Genomic DNA, 23,385 nt, shown 5'->3' with positions numbered 1-23,385 from the left:
CACTCAATAACATCAAGATGTGGTAGGAGGTGCTCAGTAATACAAACACACAGCTGGAGAACACAAGACAGTCTCTCGGTATACAAAAAAAAAAAGAAATGTACAGAGTTAAACAGAATAATAGCCATAGGAGGGCTGCTTTGGAAGGATCTGGATACATTGTTTAGCATTATTATACCAAGAGATTTGTGGGAGGATTGTAAGAAAGTGATACACTGGCCTGAAATATGTGACCACTACTGCAATTAATACACTATCACTTGGCACTAGACTAAGTATGGGAAAGGTTTGCAAGTAGACAAGGGATGGTTGTAACATGCTTACACACTGTAGAAAATGTAAGTTCAATTGTTAAGTTATCACAACTGATAAGACACAAGCTTCTGACTTTATTACTTGTTAGTGACTTTAGGTTAAGATCCTCAGGGGGCGTTTCACTGTACAGCTGTGGATAGTGTACAACAGTGGTTCCCAACCTGTGGTTAGTAGGCCCACTGGGGTCAGTGACACATTCCCAGGGGGTCCGCAGGCCTGGCTGGGAGGAAGTCACTTCTCCATCTGGTGCCTCTACAGAAACATGTGTGTGAGTGTTTTTATATTTATTACTTCCTTTCTTCAGCAGGTTTAAAAGCACTGCAAAGATCATTGTACAGCGAAAATAAAAGTGTCAACATAACTCTAGTGATTAATGTACCTGCTGGGGAGGAATGAGAGTTTTGGACAGTGGCAGTTTTGACTGAAAGGTAGTGCAGATGGTTAATATGCCGGCTGCAAAGGATGTGTATCATGCAAAGAACAGTATTTTATGTTGATGGCACAGTGGGTCACTGCTTTTGTCACAGAGATTCTTTAGTTACTGTACAGTTCATAATGGTAATATAGCACAGTGAGCTATGAACTGCAATTAAGGAGCTGCATGCCAACTGCATAGCACAAATTAGAAAGCTGTTTTTTCCCAGTGTTTCATTTTCCTTATGCTACTCAAAAGAACAAAAAGAAAAGGTTTGCCTGTGTAAAAATACATTCTTATTATTAAAGACAACGCTAACGACTGTGTAGTGTTCTGAATGCTGAGTTTGTGCTTCTCCAGACCAAGAACTCTTAGCAAAATGCCTACCAGTGTGGGTGCCATGTGAATCCTACACCTTGTACTCCCCCGTAAAGTGCTCCGACACCCTACTCTGGTATGAGAGGTGCTATAATAAAAAATAATTACATGTGACAAAGAGGATAGGGAGAGATGAGAGTCACTTATGGTTTACTTCCTGTCCCCACCACATATTTATGTGTAAAAGCTTTCTTAGATCTTATGTACCTAAAAAAATAATAACAGAAATAGCCCCAGAAATAATTAAAGAAATTGCCTGAAGGATTCACCTTTCCTAAATAAAATTAAAAAATTGAAAAGTTAGTCGCCGAGATGCAGCACCAACATTCCCAATAAAATGTTTTGATTTTTGCATATTTTTTCAATATAAAAGAATGATATCTTTAGTAATGTTAGTATTTGTTTGGTGTGCACTATTTATTGCGAATTACTGTTTTCATGTTTGAAATTTAAATTGTGCAAATTGCTTGGGGGTCCCCGGCTTCCAGTAATGTTTCAATGGGGGTCCCCAGGAGTCAAAAGGTTGGGAACCACAGGTGTCCAACAAATAAGAACTTTCTTATGTAGGGATTACATTTAAAAATATTTGACCCATGCAAAGGTTGCCAAAGTTCTTACAGTGAACAAATTTAGTCTTGAGGGAACGGAGGATTCATTTGCAGCAATTAACAATATGTTGTCAGGAGTGTGGAATTTTATAAAATGTTTACTTGTCCATGGGACAGTTTGTGTCATCAGTCTACTTGTCCTGTAAAAACACATGCATATTTTCTCCTTCTAAAATGACGTTTACAAATATTGTCCAGGAGTCCGATTTCCTGGTCTGCCTCGGTAAATGCTAACTCATGCATAAAAGCTGTAAATCTGCACCAATGCAAGAACAGATACCATGGGTGCGCTTTGTGATTTTCTTTAAGAATTCTGCCACAAACTGGTTATCACAGACCTTTTGTTATTTGAATTCTGTCTCTCTGTTTATTGACTGGCTTCATTGGTAGCGACACCATTCTGCTCTTCCATACAAAGCATATTGGCACAAAGTAGTTTTGTTCATGCCAGGAACTACTGTTGCAATGTGTGCTTTTAGAGGACGGGAAAAAGAAAAACATATTTTTGCTTTTGCCAATGCTTGTTTATTTTCATTTTGCCCATAACTTTGATGAAAAGGTTACATTGATTTTTCCGTTATAAATATACATTTTGGAAATACCACCATGCATCCGCACATTTTACTAAATGATGCTTCAAAGAAATGGCACCTAAAATTTCATGGTAGTTTAGCAAAATGTTTCTTTACTAGTTACATTGTTTGTGAAGATATTTTGAAAGCAAAGAATAGTAAATTTTGCTTTCGAGCTTCTGCAAATATTTGCATCTGATGAGAGAGCATTCTGGAAGAATTGTGCTGGGCATTTGTTTACGGTAATTCCATACCCCTGGTTGTGTATTTCTTCATAGCTCTATAGAGTACATACAAATAATTTAGTCATGTTCAATGATGGAAGAGATCTAGACATTAACAGAAGAGTTACTATGTGCTGAATTGCAAATAATATCAGGAAATAATAGATATAGAAACATTAGGGTTCTTGTTGGGATGTAGAGTGAGTTAGTTATGTGATAACACTTCTACTAAGGTGTATTGATATTTAAAATAAACATATTAGTGCAGTATTGATAATGACACATGACTTGTTAGTGACAGTGATCGATTTCACTTAATAAGAGGCTAAAAGAAAATAACACAAGTGGATGTTTAAACATCTGCAGTACATGTAGTATGTTGAAGTCATGTGAGCGCAACTAAAGTATCAAAAGGGCAATGAATAAATAAAAATGTAACACATTTGTCACAAATGTATTTTATTTTATAGCAGTAACTGCAATACTGCTTATATTGTATCAGGACAGTAGATCTCTTGTAAATATTAATGGATTCTTTAATGGATCCACCTAATTAATGTGCATTGCACTTTGTACAATGTCTCTAGTTATAGGAATATGTTTTGAACAAAAAAAGTGAATGTGATGTTTTAGGGTAAAACATTCTGGTTACACATATCTTGTAAGATACACAGGGTGAATTCTGCACTCATAGTTCACAAAAAATATGAATATGAAAGGAAATGCATTGATTGACGGAAAAAACTATCTGGTGCAATTATGCAATGTTACAGGTTATGTCTCCTCCACAGGTAAAAGAAGAGTGCGTGGTTTTTTATCCCACATGTATCCACTGACTGGATGGTATCGATCCAATGTTTTTACTGTAATTTTATCTGTGGCATTAACTGATAAGCTCTGGGCACAAATTTACCGTTTATCTGCGAGGTTCCTGCATTAGTTGTGGCAGTTAAGATTACTTTCCCCATTTCTGAAAACCACAGACTCTGGGCATGGCTCCAAGGGCAAAGCCACGGATTGTTGCAATATGTCGCCATGACAGACAAAGTAGAGGTGTGGTGCACACGATGATGGGATAGTGTGCTGGATTTAGCATGATTCTTTGAAGTATGGAATAAAGAATAAATGTACAGCTGAATGTTGATGCCTAATAAGTATTTGGATACTGTTAATTTTAAAGTTTATATGATTTTCTTATACACCCTGGCCGCAGGGATGTATGTATCTACGTATATATATGTGCATATAATTGGCTGCAGGAGGAGTATTTTTCTATCCGTGTTTTTTCCTAGGTATCAGAACATGGACGAGAAGATGTTTTTTCTGTATCCTTCTGTCTATGTTCCATTTTATGTTTTCATAATTAATGGGAGTCTTCCGGGGTACATCTTAATGTGCACAGTGACATGGATTGCCTTCATGTGTTGGCAGATTGCAACTATGGGGGTTATTCTAACTTTGGAGGAGTGTTAATCCGTCCCAAAAGTGACGGTAAAGTGACGGATATACCACCAGCCGTATTACGAGTTCCATAGGATATAATGGACTCGTAATACGGCTGGTGGTAAATCCGTCACTTTTCCGTCACTTTTGGGACGGATTAACACCTCCTCCAAAGTTAGAATAACCCCCTATATATTTTCCATACTGGTTTTGAGTATTGAACATACCTATATAAGGATAGAGTTATTACTACCTTAAGATGTGCTATGTAGTACTGCAATACAGCTATTAGTAATATACTTCTGATGATGAGGGTGCCAAATATAAATTGCATCCTGTTTGTGTTTTTGCACTATGAAAGAGTTTAGCGAAAAGACAACTAACAGATTGAGGGCACCCAGTAAAGACTGGTGTGTGTCCCATGCCCATATTTTATCTTAAAGGAACATCTGCATTTCACAACATCACACTTGTACGAGAAAGGGGAAGTGACTTCTGATGGCGGTGATGCCTGCAAGGTCCCAACCCCTCTAGCATTGATGCAAATATTCTGTGTGTTGAAGGAGAATAATAGGATACAATGCTGTGTTCCAAAAATACTGCCTGTATACAGGTGTAACATGTGTTTTCTCCTGACCTTTGGATTACCATTTGTTTGGTGAAATAGTTTGTGTGAATATTCTACTGTTACTGAGTGTCATTGTTATTTATTTTTTGAGTGCTGATTTACGTTTAAGATGGTACTAGTATATGTGATTAGAAGGGCTTTCCAATAAGATCTATTTGTTCATACTTATTAAATGCCTCAGTGATGGGACTTTAGATACAGGGACAGTAACAAAATATTAATATAATGTTATCAGTAGATCTACAATGGCACTTCCGAATGTATGTCCTGTGTTACACTTACACTATAAGAGAAGGACTTGATGCATTGATTACTCTTGACTATACAATGATGGTTGGCTATTACTATTAACATATGTTTTCCAAATTTATAACTGCATCTTATTTTTTGAAAGTATAATTAGAGAAGTTTATGTTGAGAGTGTGGGGCAGTGATGAGAGGCAGAGAAATTTTATTTCTCTGTACAGATTTATGTCATGTTTCAAGTGGTTACACACAGAGTAGAGAGCTTTTCCCACCACGTACCTCGATTGGGGTTTCCTTTCCTGATTTAAAAAATTTAAATAAGATTTAAAAAAAAGATAACAAGGAAACAAAAACATTTTTAGATGCATATTACCCCTATCTCCACTTTAGCCTCACGTAGTTGAGTTACAGGTTTCCGATGTAGCACATGTATGGTTTGCAGTGATAACGATTGTGCCTTTGATATGTGAATATTACTGTCCTGCCTATATTAGTTGAATAGAATGGTGCTACTAACGGTGATGTTGTATGTTACATGTGTTATGATGATCCAGTTTTTGATATGAGTAACAGCTGACAGGCGGTACAATAGAATGTGGGATTAGGTGTGCGCAAAGAGGAGGAGGTGAAATAATGTATTTAATTTAGTTACCCCATAAACGAGTCAGATATGTCCCTTCATAAGATTTTGTGCATCTGCTGAGCGGTTCTGGATTGATGTACTACCACTTGCTTCATTGGTCAAGAGAGGCACCCTTGACAAAGTTATCAAACTGAGCACCGACTAAAATACTGTTTGACTGGCCTATGAACATGTCTGGTGCTGAGAAGTTATCTGATAGGACATTTTGACTTTGACAGCAGTTTGCATTGCCTTCAGCATTAGGTGCTGCAGGCCCTTCCTGGCTAGACAACACTACCTGGACATGATCTCCAACAGGGAGATTGGGCTTGGGTCACCTGTAAAGTAGGAGGGACTGACCTCCTGGATCCACAGCTCTTACACCAAGAAGGTAGCGGAACATGGACATCCGCAGCAGCAGAAACGAGTGGAACAACTGGTGGACCCACCATCACGGTAGAGTCTCCGCTCAACAAGGGCTGCTCGTGCTGCACGCCTCCAAGAGACCGAGGGTGTAAGCGGGCCCTGTTTGGTTCTAATACAAGGTAATCAAGTTATCCTTTGATGCCACACTGAGGGGGTACCACCGACTGTGGCACAGCTGATTGCCATTCCATGGTACTGTAACTGCAGGCTGTTGGCTCCGGGAATAGGAGCCCTCTACAACTGCAACATTTAAGGATCTCTTTGTCTCCTCCAAAGAGTATAACTGCAAGGACTATGGGCACCGTCAACCTCACCAACTGTCAACTTCAACTTCACAACCTTCATCTCCTGCAGTTCTGGCTAAAAGACCTCAGTAAACCTTCAGTTCTAGAGTACCTGGCCTCCATTCTACAATACCTTTTGCCTCAAGTACTGGTGACCTCTGGGGCAAAATATAAGGTATAGGAAATTTATCATTTTGAAATTCTCTTATGAAATTCAATAAGGCAACGATGTCCGACACCCCTTCAAGGCCCACCAAGAAATAGCCATGGGCACTAGATTTTTTTGTTGTTGTTGTGCCACTTCTCATGGAGTCTGCTGATTTCCCACGGATCACCCTTACTTCGAATAGGAGCATTAAATGACAATGAGACTTTGAACATTAAAACTTTGAACTTCTTTCCCAAATTATCAGTAGAAGTAAGCTCCACAGAAATGAGCAAAGATGCTTTGAGGGACAAAGAAGAATGTTAGAAGAATGTTAAAGTGAAGTATGATGCAAAGCTAAATATATTGTGTCATTTGATGTTTGCGCACACCTGCTCCAACAGTGCTTAGTAAAAAAAAAAAAAAAATACAGAGTAGTACCGTACATCACCTTTACAGCATCAACATTCCATTTCCATTTCCTGTCAAATAAGAGTTGTCATTGATAATAATGCATAATATCAAGTACAGGTGCACTGATCATAATAGGCGGAATGGGTTGTTGTTAGGTTAAGAACAGATTAGTAAGTAGTGGCCCAACTTTGCTTCCCAGATTCCAGGTAGAGGAAACAAATATTTGTTCCTAATTACACACACACACACACACACACACACACACACCAGATAACAACTAAGGTTAATGTCCCATGTACAACATTGCTTACACAAAAAACACATATAGTGATATATCAGGTATCCTCTGAAGTTTGAACAAGAAGTACAAAAGATGACAAAAGACAGCAATAGTAATGATTACCAAGATAGCAACAGCATGCATACCAGACACAATATCCAGACCTAAACACTGATGGGTGGGAGACAGTTCCAGGAGGATTGGGAAAACCATTTCATCATTGATTATCAGAGGAGGGAATGTGGAAACTGGCTAAGGAATCCATGTTATTATCCCCCCAGGCCTGACCTCATCCTGTGATACTCAATGATGTACAGGCCTGAAAAACATATGCAGAAGGTTGGATGACCTTTAGTACATTAACCCTGACAGGCAGCTTGTAAAGCAAGGCTTGCTTAAAAGAGAAAGCTCATGCAACATGCATTGCTTCATTCGCACAGCAACAGACAGACATCTCGATGTCCACATAGGTCTGAGGAGAGGTTATGAGGAAGCTGGATTGGTGACGCCTTGGAAAGTCCCAACTGTCTGAGAAATGTGAAGGTCACGCTTGTGGTCATCTTGTATCACGCTGCCACCATGAAATGTTATTCTACTGTGATTGGATAGATGCCTAATATATGTGTAATACCATGCATCCCCTGATCAACATCACGCCATGTACTTGATGAAGAAATTATCTTTAAGTTGTTCTGATTGGATGATGTATTTTCACCCTTTTGTAGTTTTCATGCATAAAAGATTGTATTGGAGTTCCGCAATTCAGACTGCTTGGCCTTGGCCTTTCAAGCCACAGTCTCCGTGCACGTATTATTAAATATTTCTGCTTGTACCTTAAGGCTGGCTGGTCTCTGGTTTGTTCCTGAGGGCAGATAGAAAAGAAGGCTTCAACACAAGCACCCATACTCACACCCATCTAAACACACATACTAGCACGCAGATAAACACACATTCACCATAACACTCATACATGCATACTCACGCATACACACTTACATGCATACATACACTCACTTCTACATTCAGACACGCATACAACCATGCATACACACTTCATACACACATGCAGACAACACACACACACACACACAACAACCCCACCCTTTCACCCCCTCCCCTATCAGACAAACAACTTACCTGGTCTGAAAGGAGGTCGCCCTGCAGGGAACAGGAAGGGGCGCTTCCACCTCCATCAGGGCACCGCCAGACTGTAATATTGCACATAATACAGCTGGAAGAGTCCTTCTGGCATGGCGGGGCCGGTGGTAGAACCACCCCAGCACCTCCACCCGCCAGCACAACTACTGCTGAATATCCGCCAAAAATGCAGCAAAAATCCAGCAGTACCCGTAATATGGTGGAAGACCACCAAAGACAAAATGAGGGCCTATATGATGGAGAAAGTGTGAGGAAGAGTTTTGGCGTTCTTTCCTTAGTGGAAAGCCCTGGTCACAGGCAATGGGTTCTTTCAATTGTATAGAATGGCCACAACATAAACTTTCATTCTCTTCCTCCAGTTCATCTGTTTCTGTCGACCCAGACTCCATGAGTGAAAACGAAGGGAGATTTGATTATAACTGAGATCCTGAATCTTTTTCAGAAAAAGGCTATTGTTCCCATACCGGGCTCGCAGAAAGGACTTGGATTTTATTCAGGGATCTTCTTAGTTTTAAAGGTGGGTGTAACTTTGAGACCAGTTCTAGACCTAAAGAATCTAAACAAATTTGTTTATGATCCTCCATTCAAAATGATAACTCTGCAAGCGATAATTCCTCTAATTGCTCAAGACGATTTCCTGATAAACCTGGATCTCCAGGACGCATTACTCCAATTTATCACAACAGTTAACCGTTCTTGAGATTTGCCCTGGGAGATCAGTATTTCCAGTTCAAAGAATTGTAATTTGGCCTATCTACTGCCCCTTGTGTATTCACCAAGGTACTGGCTCCACTGGTAATTTCTTTGCATTTACAAGACATACCAATTTTTCTATACCCCAATGATTGACTAATCTCTGATTGTTCTGTTTTTAAGGCACAAAAGAGACTCAACAAAATGTTCCAGATTGAAGGGGTTCATCATCAATTTGAAAAAGTCCAGTCTTCTCCTGTAGCAGCAAAATACTTTTATTGGAGGTTTGTTCGACACCCAGGAGGGATTTTTTTTTTATGGAGAAAAGGAGAATAAACTTGTAATTTCAATTGCAGAGGTTACTGTCATCACCATAAACCACAGTCTGGTCCTGGCTGAGGGGTCTCGTTTGGATGGCGTCTATAAAAACAATAATGTCCTGGTCTCGCCATTATTTAAAACCACTGGTGAATTATCTTCTCTGCGTTTGGTGTCTGCAATCAAAGAACTATGAGTAGATGATTCCAGTTTTGAAGGACATAAAACTAGAATTGCAATGGTGGTTGGATTACCAGGATTTACTGAAGGGTACTCCATTCAAGTATCTGACCTCCACAGTCCTGACAATGGATGTGAGTGCATGTGGTGGGGATACGACTCTGGGAAATATCCAAATAAATAATAATTGGTCTCCATTGGACAAGGAACAACCTTCCAACTAAAATAGTTAATGCCAATTTAATGGGCACTTCAGGTCCTTTCCCAGCACCTGATAGGAAAATCAGTTGTGGTGAGAATAAATCAAGTTGCCCAGAATTACATCAACAGATAGGGAGTGCAAGAAGGTAAAACCCTTACTTCCATTCTCCACCAGATTTATTCCTGGGCAGAGAAGAATGCTCTAAGTACAACATTCCTATATCTTCTGGTGACACAAAATGCTCTAGCAGACAGACTCAGCCAGTACCTCCTTCCTCTCTAGATTATCATCTATCAGGGGAAATATTTTGGGAAATAGTTCCAAGGTTTGGGAGTCCATCTTTCTTTTTGCCTCCCCCAAAAATGCCCTTCTCTCTCAGTTTTGCTCCCAAACTCCCTCCCCTTGCGCGTTGGTGAGGAATACCATGTCAGTTAACTGGCTGAAAGAGATTCCTTATGTCTTTCTTTCAATTACCCTCCTCCTGAAGGTGCTTCAGAAGATTCAGAAGGAAAGGGTTGCAGTTTTTCTGGTGGCCCCATTCTAGCCTCATCGGCTGTGGTTTCCGTTGCTTAAACAAATGTCAGCTGCACAGCCTTTTCATCTTCCTGTTTCTCCTTCTCCTCTCAGAGAAATGGATCTGTCAATAAATGAGCTGATGGATCTAAATCTGATGGTCTGTCTCTGGAGAGGCGATCCCTCCAAATTTTAGGTTGTTTGGCAGAGGTGGCTCCTCAGATACAAACCTCTAGAAAACCCGCTACTATTGCCTTCTATGCCAAGCATTGGAGAGATTTTGATCTTTGGTGTGGTCTTAAGAGTCTGAGGGCTGCAGATTGTAGTCTGTTTCATATTCAGACATTTTTTATAGAGGGTTTTGTGAAAGGGCTGGTGCCTTCAACACCCTTGGCACAATGGGCTTCTATAATGGGTTGTATGCAATCCATTGAAAGTTTAAACCATATAACCCCATTAGTATCTAGATTGCTAACAAGCTTCACAAAGAGGAAACCTGTTGTTCCTATGGCTTGTGTAACCTGGAATCTTTCAGTGGTCTTAGAAAACTCACAGAAGAATCCCTTTGAGCCTTTGTAAACAGCTCCATTATCTTAGTTATCAGTGAAAGTGTCTTTCCTCTTAGCAATAACATCTGCTAAAAGGTTAGGAGAAATGGGGGCATTGGTTATCTCATCTCCTTATCTCAGATTTGTCCCAGACAGGGTAATTCTGAACCCAGATCCTTAATTTAGACCCAAAGTTGAAACAAGTTTTCATATAGATCAGGAGATTGTTTTCCTGGAATTTTCCGATGTTGAAGGCAGTGGAATTCCATCTATCGTGGATGTTAAGAGAGCGTTAGCGATTTATATAAATAGAACTAAGAATTTTAGAATCTCTAGCACTCTTTTAGGTTCCTATCGCTTGGCCAATAAAGGTGAAAAGTTGTCAAGTCCTACTCTCACTTGTTGAGCCAGACAGGCGATTTCACAAGCATCTATTTCTGCAGGTCATTCTGACCCAGGTAAACTTCAGGATCTTTCAACAAGGATGGTTTCCACCTCTTGGGCAGAATCAACAGGGGTTTCTTTATAAGAAATATGTAGAGCTGCCACCTGTTTTACACCTGTTTCACATTATCCTTTACATCTTCTGCAAGAATGTAATATGAATTTTGCATCAGAATTTGGAATACAGCAATGAAGTAATTGTTTAGTTTTTCTTTATAGCTCCTATGAATGAAATCAATAAGGTATTTAACAATTTGTATTGCCATAGTTTGTTCATGGTTAGGTATATCCTCAGGTGTTCAGGATTGGGACAGGGAGCCCAGACAAAGGGGTAATGATTCAACTACTGTTAGGGCGTCTGTCCTTAAAAAGTAAACAAATAGGTCGATGAACCTTTTGACTTGCAATTAAGATGTTCTTACCATAGCTCCAGTACATTATCAATAATCAATACACAATAATCAGTAATCATTAGCAATCAATAAAATCAATAATCAATGGAGTCAGTAATTGTCACACACCATGACCTTTCAGTCATAAATAACCACACCTTTAGTTAAAGTTAAGAATGTTTATTTCCCTATATTAACAATGCTAAGATCATGTAGTTTAATCTCAAAATCAGATGAATCCCACTTTCAGAAGCGGTGGAAGAAACATAATCTAATCAAGGCTTGAACTACGACACATTCTAAAGTTATGGGGCAAGTCAATAACAAAATCAGCTGCGTCAATGTGATAACATACATGAAGTTTAGCAGAGAAATTCATCAAGCATTAGTCCCTTTTATCATAATTTCATTAGTGAGGATCCTTAACTAACATCAGATTAACATCAGCATGTTGGGCTTCATGCAAAACAATTTAGTGACACAAATTTGGAAAAACATCTAACTATGGCTCTATCAAAACAGCGCAGTTGGTACCTAGAAAGATAAGGCAAATATGCATCATAATCACAATTTGGATATACCTCTCCTCATAGTGGATCAGCAAAGCAGAATCAGTCTTCATTCTCGGGACATCAGTCGATCAGCAAGGCATCAGGATTCAGCATCAGAATTTAGGGAAAGCAAAGTCTTTTAGCATTAAAGTTAAGCATGTCTCTTATCAAGACGCAAAGGAAAGTAGTAACCTCTCGGTCAGGAAGAAAATGGGCAATGGGCTGTCTTCTCTCTGTGCAGTGTCGTTAAGTCAAAGTTACCTAAACTACCCCCCCAAATTTATTTTGGTCTGTTAATCATATGTTCACACTCTGTCCAATAAAACTAAGATCCCAAATCTATGAATTCTAATATTTCTCCGTTCACATGTTGATTGGTTGTCTTGCAATACCTTCATCATCCGGCTTGTCAGGTAACAATATTGTTGCAACTTCTACTCTAGTCAGTATCTTCATTGTTCTTGTCCTGGGAAAGTCAGTCTCACACACATTACACATAAAATGTTGCATTAGAAAGAACATCATCTGCTAGCAGTTGGTTCACACAAGAAGCTTCCGTTATGAGCACATTTAAACAATACAATAGAGATTCACAGTTTAACTTTCTTTGTCAGCTATTTTATTAAATGCTAAGAAATACAGCTTTTACATGAGGCCTGGCAAGTAGTCCAAGACACCAGCTAAGTTAAGGCCTAAAATTTATAAAGCTAAAGCTTACTGCATAACACTTAATATGACATATTACTACATTAGTCAAACATATATTCAACATTTCATATTATTAAATCATTGATTAGTACATTTCGTTAACATTGGTGGCCATTCTTCGTAATCACATTTCCAAATGTGTGCATTATTTTTCCAAGTTATTATATTTTCTACACAATTTATTATTCAAAATACATAAACACTCATTAATAATTTTTATTAAAACACCTGTGCTAGCAATCCCTCCTCTGTTGACTAAATATGTCATCACACTATTACCCACAAATTTTTGCACCAGCTAAAATTCTGACAATTTAATCGCTTAATAATGTTGTTTCCCCTTCGATTTTTCCCTGTAAAATGATTCCCTTTTCTTTTCTTCACTCCTCTGATTATTCTTTGACCTTTGTCAATTTAATTATTTGGCATAATTTGCATAATCCCCACATCCCCAATAGACAAACCACAACAATTAATATCCCCTGTAATATTTTCAATAGAATCCCATTCCAAATGTTGCATAGCCAATTTCCCACTGAAGAAAACCCTTTGCCAACCTTTTGCCAAACACCTGGTTCTTTTAATTCTTTCAAATCAGAACTTGCATTAGTCAGATTAGTAAGTAATTCTCTTATCTCTTCACTATTATCTGGTATATATGAACAACAATGCCTAGAATTAATCATTCTACAGACTCCACCACCCTTCACTAAAAGAATGTCTAAAGCAAGGCGATTTTGAAGAGTCATAGCTCTATCAGCAGCTAATTCAGTATCTAGCAGGAGTATGGCTCCAGACAAATGTGTCAGCATGTTATCCACAATAGTAGACAACTTTTGAATCTTTATCAAATTCAGAATGACTCCCACTGAAGGAATCGCTGCTCCAAATATATCTCCCACTAGAGCAGAGGAGGACTCCCTCCTCTGTCTCCTATGATGTAATTCAGTCACTTTCGGAAACTTTTTCAAATCCTCCATTTGATAAATCTTTGGGAACACTATCCCCAAATAGCATGTCCCATACCATCCGCTTGGACGATGGTAATAAGCATTAAGACCACAGATGTAGTAAATCCCTGGAATTGCAGGGTCCCGTCCCTTCAACATAAACGTCCATTTACTCTGAAACAAAAACACATGCCTACATTCACTCTTCCCACAAATAAAGTGTCAGTGCGCGATCTAGGCCTATATATACAAAGTTTCCCTACGTGTTGTGCATCCAACGCTAATTTCCCTTGCGTTTTAATTGCACTATAAGCATAATCATTCTTGTAAGCCCTTTCCTCTAAGCCTTTTTCTAATTTATCCATTAATGCCTTTCTCCTGTCATCTGTGTGACCTAAGAAGCTTTTCTCTAAAGGTGTTATCAAGCAGGTCAAATTATTTCTATGCGCATAAGCTGTGCCAAACGTCAATGTGGGTTAAAAGAAACTTCTAACTATTACTATGTCATTTTCCTTAGCTACTCTACTCCAATACATAATAATAGGAACAAACGAAAACACTACATTGTAATTTGAGTATAAGTACTGTATGTACTCTTGGTTATAAAATCTTGTTAGTAACAAACTACAACTTATCCGTAGGTTAAAGGCAGACTATGATAGGTGAGTCCTTCCTTGACTGATGAAGGAATCTGCGTACACACAAAGCAATTCTTTGCATCCATTGTCTCAACATACTCACTCAATAAACAAAAGAAAACATTAGAAGAAAGTTCTCCCTGTGCATTAGTAACCTCATGCAAATATTTCTCATCAAACCTAAACTTCTCTAATGCCGTTAGTGCAGTAGTTGTTTCAGAAGCAGAAGCATGGTTGGCTTCTCTTTTACCAAGAACAGACATACCCACAATCAACACCACAAACAATATCCCACACATGATCGCCAAACCAATACTCATGTATTTACAGCGTCTAGCATCCCTACCTTGTTGAGTAATGTTACTGATGATCTGTAAAGAATCCGAAAGCAGAAGAAATTTAGAAAAACTTGCAGCAAAAATCAAATATAGGAAACTCTTCTTTTAGCAGTTCAGTTTCACTTCCAGGATCCCTTGTCAAAACCGGTTAGCTGCTTTGTCAAAATCAGGTTTCAAAAGTCAAATCAGGTTATCAACGTCTCTTCCGGTTACCTTCAACAGTCTCCTTCTCAAAAATGTCTCTCAGATTGTTTCAACAGTTCAGTTCATTAGCTTCCTTCATGTGCCAAAATACTGACCCAGAACTTCTCTATCAAAACACAAAGACATAAACTCTTGCTGCCATTCATTCGTAGTTGCGTATGCCCATTCAGGACCTGCGTATCTTCGACTTGTTATTCTCTTTTTTTGCAATTTTCAATCATCATTCATTTCTCCTTGACTTAGATCTTCTCGTCTTGTGGTATCTACTTCTTCTTCGATTGTTGGTTCAACGACCACTTCTTTACCTTTCTCCACTTATGACTCCGCCACTTATCGCATTTCAGTGGACCCTTTGTCAGTGTTCTCTTCAGAGTCAAACTTGAACCTTCTCCTTGTTCTGTGGTGTTTTCTTTTGACGGACCTACAACCGGTTCAGGAGGAGTCATATCACAATGACTTTGATCCACCTCAACTCCTTCCCATTCTGAGCCTGGCAATTGCTCTGTTTGTCTCTCAAGATTGTCTGCTTCTGGGAAAGCCCTCCGCTGACTAGGCTCTCCTACTGCTTCAATTGAGATAGGCTTTTTGTTGCCCTCCTGGAGGTTTCCTCCCTCGTCTCTCATAGGAGTGACTGAACCGTCCTCAACAAGCTCAGATCTGGTCTCAGTTTCTCTTTGTTCTCCTTCTGGCCCTGTGTCTTGTCTCACTGTTGTTGGTACTCTCAACAATGCATCTTCATGATCCAGTGGACATGCCACTTTCTTCGTATGGCTTGCATGAATCGGAATTCCAGCACACTTCACAGCTGTGGTAGTTGTCAAAACTACCTGATAAGGTCCCTTCCAACGAGACTCCAAACACATCTTTCTCACATGCTTTCAGACCACAACCCAGTCCCTAGCTCTGAGGTTGTGTCCTGGGTCATGTATCGGTGGCAGTGTGGTGGCTTCCACCTGCTGAGAGAAAGAGCGAACCACGTTAGCCAGACCTTTGCAGTAATCCATCACCATATCATCTGCAATGTTGACATGTGCATTTGCAGGCACCGCTGGTAACCTTATAACTCTGCCCATGAGGATCTCATGTGGTGACAATCCTGTCTTCCTGTCAGGTGTGTTTCCATTGACATCAACACTAAAGGCAATGCATCAGGCCATTTCAAATTCGAGGACGCACACATCTTTGCAACTCTCGACTTCAATGTACCATTCATCTGTTCCACTAATCCTGATGCTTCAGGGCGGTAACTACAATGCAACTTCTGCTCAATGTTCAAAGCTGCACACAGTAATTTAATTACTTCATTGTTGAAGTGGCTTCCCCTATCTGATTCTAAAGAGATCGGAAATCCGAAACGCAGTATCAGTTCCCTTAGCAGTAGTTTTGCTACTGTGAGACTATCATTTCTTCGTGTAGGGTACGCTTCAATCCAGTGACTAAAGGTGCAGACAATCCCCAACACATATCTCAAAGCTCCACACACAGGCATCTCAATAAAATCCATTTGCATTCTGCTGAATGGACCTCCCGCTCTTCCAATGTGGCTCAAATTAACCACTGTCCCTTACCTGCGTTTAGTTGTTGGCAAATGACACATCGATGGCTTCAGCAACTTGTCCAAACTTAGAGTTGAACCAATCATGTTTGAACAAACAAATCATTGCATCCCTCCCCATATGTGCTTGACCATGATAATACCTCGCCATTTCAGACAACAGGCTATTTGGCAAAACCAACTGACCCTCTTCTGAAACCCACAATTCATCTTGTCTTTGCACACATTTCATTTTGTTTCATGAACGTTTTTCCTCCCTGTCAACATTATTCTGCAACATTTTCAATTCTTCCAACGTGTCAATTATTTTCAATGCATAGCTTGTACAAGTTTCGTCTTCTTCAGGTAACAGTTCCCATTTGTCCTTGAACAATATACAGTTCAATTCGTAAAACCTTGCGACTTGATCCGCATATCCATTTCACAGTGACACATAGGCCCTCATTACAACCCTGGTGGTAGGTGATAAAGCGGTGGTAATACCGCCAACAGGCTGGCAGTAACAAAAATGGAATTATGACCACAGCGGAAATCGCTCAGACAGACAGCCACTTTAACACACCGACCGCCACGGCGGTAGCAACAAGCACCACGGCGGTAACCGCCAACAGCCAGGCGGAAGACAATGTACCACCCACACTATTATGACACACCTGTCCGCCACCTTTTCTGGGGCGGTACCAACGACATCAAAAGCACGACGGAAACAGAACACAAAAGTCAAAGGACTCACCTGTGGAGAGTCAGGGAACAACCACAACGCCATGGAGCCCGAGTTGCACATGTTTCCCAAGCTCGTCTACCTTTTCCTGCTTTACGAACACCAGTGCCGGTGAAGACAACCACAGTGAGTACTGCCGCCTAGCACACAAGGGAGGGGGGAGGAAAAAGAGAGTGACACACACACGCAACACCCCCACCCCCAACACCATACACACAACGAAATGCACAAACACTACATATCCCCCGTACCCCTCAGGAATAAAGCAAGGACAAAATGATTTGAAGAAAGTGAGTGTGATAGGATTAAATAACATGAATAAGTGCATCAAAATACAAACGTATACACATATTTACGAATGGAGGGACACTACCCAGTCCTCAATGACCGTGGGCCACAGGGCCTCAACACATGAACCAAGGCCCCACCTCACTCCTGCAACAACACGGAGAGAACACTGTAGGGGCATCAGGTCGAAAATACACAGGCACCTCAGGGGGATGGGGAATGGGGGGCACCTGAGCCAGAAGATGGTACAACACCACTGGTCCTGGAGGGGGCTACATGCCCATCACTCTGCCCTGGGGAGTGCAAGGCCACAGTCTCTCAAGTGGGTGGGTTGCCCACTGCTTGGTCCTGGGGAGTGCAAGGCCACAGTCTCTCAACTGGGTGGGTTGCCCACTGCTTGGTCCTGGGGAGTGCAAGGCCACAGTCTCTCAAGTGGGTTGTTTGCCCACTTCTTGGCCCTGGGGAGTGCAAGGCCACAGTCTCGCTAGTGGGTGGTTCACCCACTGCTTGGTCCTGGGGAGTGCAAGGTCACAGTCTCTCAAGTAGGTGGGTTGCCCACTGCTTGGTCCTGCGGAGTGCAAGGCCACAGTCTCTCAAGTGGGTAGTTTGCCCACTGCTTGGTCCTGGGGAGTGCAAGGCCACAGTCTCTCTAGTGGGTGGTTTGCCCACTGCTTGGTCCTGGGGAGTGCAAGGCCACAGTCTCTATAGTGGGTAGGCTGCCCACTGCTTGGTCCTGGGAGAGCAAGGCTACAGTCTATCTAGTGATTGGCTTCTCCACTGGTTCTGCAGGGGGTCTTGTGCCCAGTGTGCTTCATCCTGGGATGTACCTTGCCCTTCATTCCTGCAGCTGGTGGTGCCTCCCTTCCCTTCCTAGTCGCAGCTGGAGGTGCCTCCTTGTCCTTCATAGTCACAGCTAGTGGTGCCTCCTTGCCCTTCCTTGATGCACCTGGTGCAGGCACCCTGTCAGTGTTGCTGCCTGGTGCCCGGGATCCTCTCCCACCTGCAGTCAACACTACTGTGGCTGTGGACTGAGTGGCTGAGTTGCTCGCCTGAGTTCTGTCCACCCTAGCCCGACGTGAAGGACGGGGGGAGTGGTAGGGAAGAGGTCAACGGGGGAGGAAAAAAAGCTTCTTAGGGACATTGGGGCGGGAAGAGAGTGAAGGGTTGGGAGTGGAGGAAGAGGAAGTGGTTGTAGGAGGTGTCTGTCTGCTGTGTTTGGGTGCAGGTTCATGGGCTGGATGCTGTTGTGAGGTGGATGGCTGTTGGGTGTCTGAGTGCTTTCGCTTGTGTACTTTGGGAGGAGGGGGCACAGACACAGTGGGAGAGGACACAGGGGATGTCTGCATGGATGTGGGGGTGGTGACTGCCAGTGAGGGGGGTGTAGTGATAGGCGTGATGGTGGTAGTGGATGAGGATGTAGTGCATGCAGGTGTGAGTGTGGGCACTACTGGGAGGGAAGTGAACGACGAGGAAGAGGGGGACACAGTGGAGGCAGTGGATGTTGGTATGTCTGCATCTGGATGGTGTTTGTATGAGTGTCTGTGGGATGATGTGTGGTGCTTGTGCTTGCCTGAACCACTCCTGTGTGTTGTCCTGGGTGCATGCTGGTCTGCCTGTGTGCTTGGGATTGGTTGGAGTTGAGGGGAATGGGATTGGCCAGAGGAGGTTGGAGGGGGGAGGCTAGAAACAGGGACAATGGCTGCCATCAGGGAGGAGGCCAGAGCCTGGGTCGATCTCTGTTGGGGCGCCATGCCATAGTGAATGCCCTCCAGGAATGCATTTGTTTGTTGCAAATGGGCTGCCAGCCCCTGGATGGCATTCACAATGGTTGACTGCCCAACAGAGATGGATCGCAGGAGGTCAATAGCCTCCTCACTCAGGGCAGCAGGGCTAACTGAGGCAGGACCTGAGGTGCCTGGGAAAAGGAGATGCCCACCCTCCTGGGTGAGCGGGCACAGGAAACACTCTGAGGGCGGTGCTGGTGCAGGGGGTGGCGGCTGTACCTGCAGTTGAGGTGGGCACAGAGGTGTCCGCCACCACCAGGGAGCTTCCATCGGAGGAGCAATCACTGTCAGAACTGTCCTCACTAGTCTCCGACCTGGTGCTCTCCTTGTCCTCCGTCCCACTGGTGCCCTCAACGTCAGTGCATTTGGCCTCCTGGGCCCTGTGGAATGCAGCTCTCCCCGTCACTGGTGCCTCTGCTCCTCCGCCAAATGATTCTAATGCACATAAGGACAGGGTGACAAAACACAAAGGGGGAAGAGAGACAAAGGATACCCTTGGTCAATGGTGGCAACAACACCACCGTTGGCGTACTCAACACACACACAGGGAACAGCCTTATGGACTTGGCAATGCACTAACAGTCACAATGCTAGTCACCAGCCCATGGACAGGGATACCTAACCCCAAATGCAGCAAACCTGAGACCCACAGACACCTGCCCAGTAGTGGAGGCTTACTAGCTAGCAGGTTGACATCAGACCCTGCCCAACATGGGCCCTACCCTGCACTGTCCGGCCTGGCCTAGGGGCACCCACAGGCCCACATCCCCCACCCGGATGCCACTCCACAACGTGCAAGTAGTATATTGGGGCACTGTACTCACCCACTTGTGGCTGCTGTGATGCCCCCAAGCGCGCATTCAGCTCCGGATAGGCCACCGCCAGTATGTGGGCCATCAGTGGGGTCAGGGTTCGACGGGCACCCCTTCGTCATTGGGAGGCCATCCCCAGCTGGGCCCAGCGTCTCAGGTCCTCCCACCGTTTCCGACAGTGGGTGCGCACGTCCTTGGCGATGGCACACCAGATACCCTTTTTTTGATGGGCGTTGACCTGCAGAGAAATACACATAGGAAAAGGTATCAGTCAGGCCGTCCTTCCTGTTACACTCATGGCCCACCATAGCCCTCACATCCCCTTACGCACAGACATTGCCCACCATACATGCAGCACGCTGCCCAGGGCCCTTCCACCAACCCCCCTGCATGAGGCCCTCACACACAGCATTCCATGCATTCATGCCCCATTCATCATGCTCACAGTGTACTCACCTGTTGGTCTGGAGGTCCATACAGCATTCGGTACTGGGGTAGGACTCCATCCACCAGTCTCTCCAACTCCGCAGTGGTGAAGGCAGGGGCCCTTTCCCCAGTGACACGAGCCATGGGCGGTTCCAGACATAGGTCACAGCAGCACTTGCAGTGTAGGTCCTCTCCTGTTGAAGGTCAGGTAGCAAGTGAGTGAACAGATAGAAAATGGCGGTCACATCCGCGGCGGTGCATACAGTCACCGCCGGCGTACATCACTATTGGCCACTGTAACCCATAAGGCCCAGTGGAATCCATTGAGGAGTTGCATGGCGGTTCTCGACCACCTCCCGCAACGGCGCACAACGTCAGTGGAATTACCTCATTTCCACCTGTCCCTCCATACAGGACAGGCGGACGACATTTCAGGGGGGGCAGGCCATGGCACCTAACTGCGTCACAGTACACATAGGTACCAATTGGGCCTATACCACAATATACTGTTATAGACACAACATGCAATGCAGTGTAGTGTTTGAAAATATGGAATACTGACCAGCTGCTCACCGTTTGCCCCTAGATTGCAACCGCTGCGGATGAATAGGAGATGGAGAAATCCCCTGTGTACAGGCCCCTGGTGGACTTGGCAACAATGGAGGACAGGCACATTATCCTCACCTATAGACTGGACAGGGCCACAATCACAGAGCTGTGTGCCCTATTGGAACCAGCCCTGATATCTGCTATCCGTCAGCCCACTTGTGCAAGTCCTACCTGTGCTCCATTTCCTGGCAACTGGCTCCTTCCAAGTGACAGTGGGCTTGGCAGCAGGGATGTCTCAGCCAATGTTCTCAAGACTGCTGACCAGAGTGTTGTCTGCCCTGATTAAACACATGTTCAGCTACATTGTTTTCCCCCAGGTGGAGGATTTGGCCTCAGTGAAAGCTGATTTCTATGCAATGGGACATATCCCCAACATAGTTGGGGCTATTGATGGTACACATATTGCATTTGTCTCCCCCCGGAGAAATGAACAGGTGTTCAGAAATCGAAAGAGCTTTCACTCCATGAATATGCAGATAGTGTGTCTCGCGGACCAGTACATCTCCCATGTCAATGCAAAGTATCCTGGGTCTGTGCATGATGCCTTTATCCTGAGGAACAGCAGTATCCCATATATGATGGCTCAACTCCAGAGGCACCGGGTGTGTGGCTAATAGGTGAGCACTGGTTCCCACCCAGTGGATGTTGGTTTATGGGTATGGTGTGGGCCCTAGGGGTTAGTGTGTGTCTAACAGTTGTCTCTTGATATTTGCAGGTGACTCTGGTTACCCCAACCTCTCATGGCTACTAATCCCTGTAAGGAATCCCAGGACAAGGGCAGAGAAACGTTACAGTGAGGCACATGGGCGAACAAGAAGAATAATAGAAAGGATATTCGGCCTCCTGAAGGCCAGGTTTAGTTGCCTCCATCTAACAGGTGGATCCCTGTACTACTCTCCCAAGAAGGTGTGCCAGATCATTGTGGCATGCTGTATGTTGCACAACCTTGCCTTACGTCGCCTGGTGCCTTTTCTGCAGAGGATGAGGCTGGAGATGGGTGTGTGGCAGCAGTGGATCCTGTGGACAGTGAAGATGAGGAGGCAGAGGATGAGTATAAGGACAACAGAAGTGCAATAATACAACAGTACTTCCAATGACACACAGGTAAGACACTGTAATTTCACTTTACATTGACAGTTTTGTGTTTGACATTGTCACTGGCAGGCTGATTTTCCCACTTCTATGGCCACTCACTCTACCCTTTGAAATCTCTATTTGCAGATATTTGTGCCCACTATTGCTCCTGGTGTGTTGACTGCAGCCAACTACAGGTCTTTCCTATGTATACATTACTGTACAGTTATATTGCAGTGCTTAAAGCTTGTTAAATGAATACATGGTTAAATGATTTGACAGACTCCATACTTGTATTTATTCAAATGGTGTTTATTTCAGTGCTAATGATTAGAGGGGGGTGTGCAATGGGCTGGGGTGATGATGGGGGAATGTCCAGGCCAGAGTCCAGTCTATTTGTATCACAGGTGCATTATCCAAGGGGGCATAGGAAGTGGAGCAATGGTTGTTCAAGGTGGACAGAGTGACGGAGTGGGACACAAGGGTGACAATCAGGAGAGTCTTATTTCCTGGTGGGGTCTTGGCAATAGTCTCTGGCTTCTGCCTGGATTGCATGGACTGTTTGCAGGGTGGTTCTCCTTTTGCAGGGGGTGGGGTGCTGGCGGCCTGTTGTTGCTTGTGGCGGGGCCTCCTGTCCAATAGCAGCAGCGAAGGTGGAAGGCTGTTCATTGGTTTGATTAGTGTCAGGGGCCCGGTGGTGTGCCACTGCCTCCCTCATGGTATTGGCAATGTCTGCCAGCACCCCTGCAATGCTGACCAGGGTGATGTTGATGTCCTTCAAGTCCTCCCTGATCCCTAGGTACTGTCCCTCCTGCAGCCGCTAGATCTTCTGCATCTTGTCCAGTATCTGGCCCATCGTCTCCTGGGAATGGTGGTATGCTCCCAGGATGTTGGTGAGTGCCTCCTGGAGAGTCGGTTCCCTGGGCTTGTCATCCCCCGTCGCACAGCAGTCCTCCCAGCTTCCTTGTTGTCCTGTGCCTCTGTCCCCGAACCGTGTACCCACTGCCACTGACCCCAGGTCCCTGATCATCCTGTCTTTGTGTGTGCCCTGGGGTTCCTGTAGTGGTGAACACACTGCTGATTGATTTGTGTTTTGGGGACAGAGGTTTGAGCCCGCTGGGTTGGTACTGTGCTGGTGTTTCCTGAGGGGGAGGCTCTGTGGTGGTATGGGACTGTGCCTGGGTTTCTGACTGTCCAGAGATCCCTGATGGGCCAGGTTGGTCATCCAGATCCAGGCATCCAGAGCTGCTGTCATCACTCTGTGCCTCTTCTGGGGGTG

Source organism: Pleurodeles waltl, chromosome 2_1 (assembly GCF_031143425.1).
Source record: "Pleurodeles waltl isolate 20211129_DDA chromosome 2_1, aPleWal1.hap1.20221129, whole genome shotgun sequence".
NCBI lineage: Eukaryota > Metazoa > Chordata > Amphibia > Caudata > Salamandridae > Pleurodeles > Pleurodeles waltl.
Note: the sequence above shows the minus strand (reverse complement) of the source record.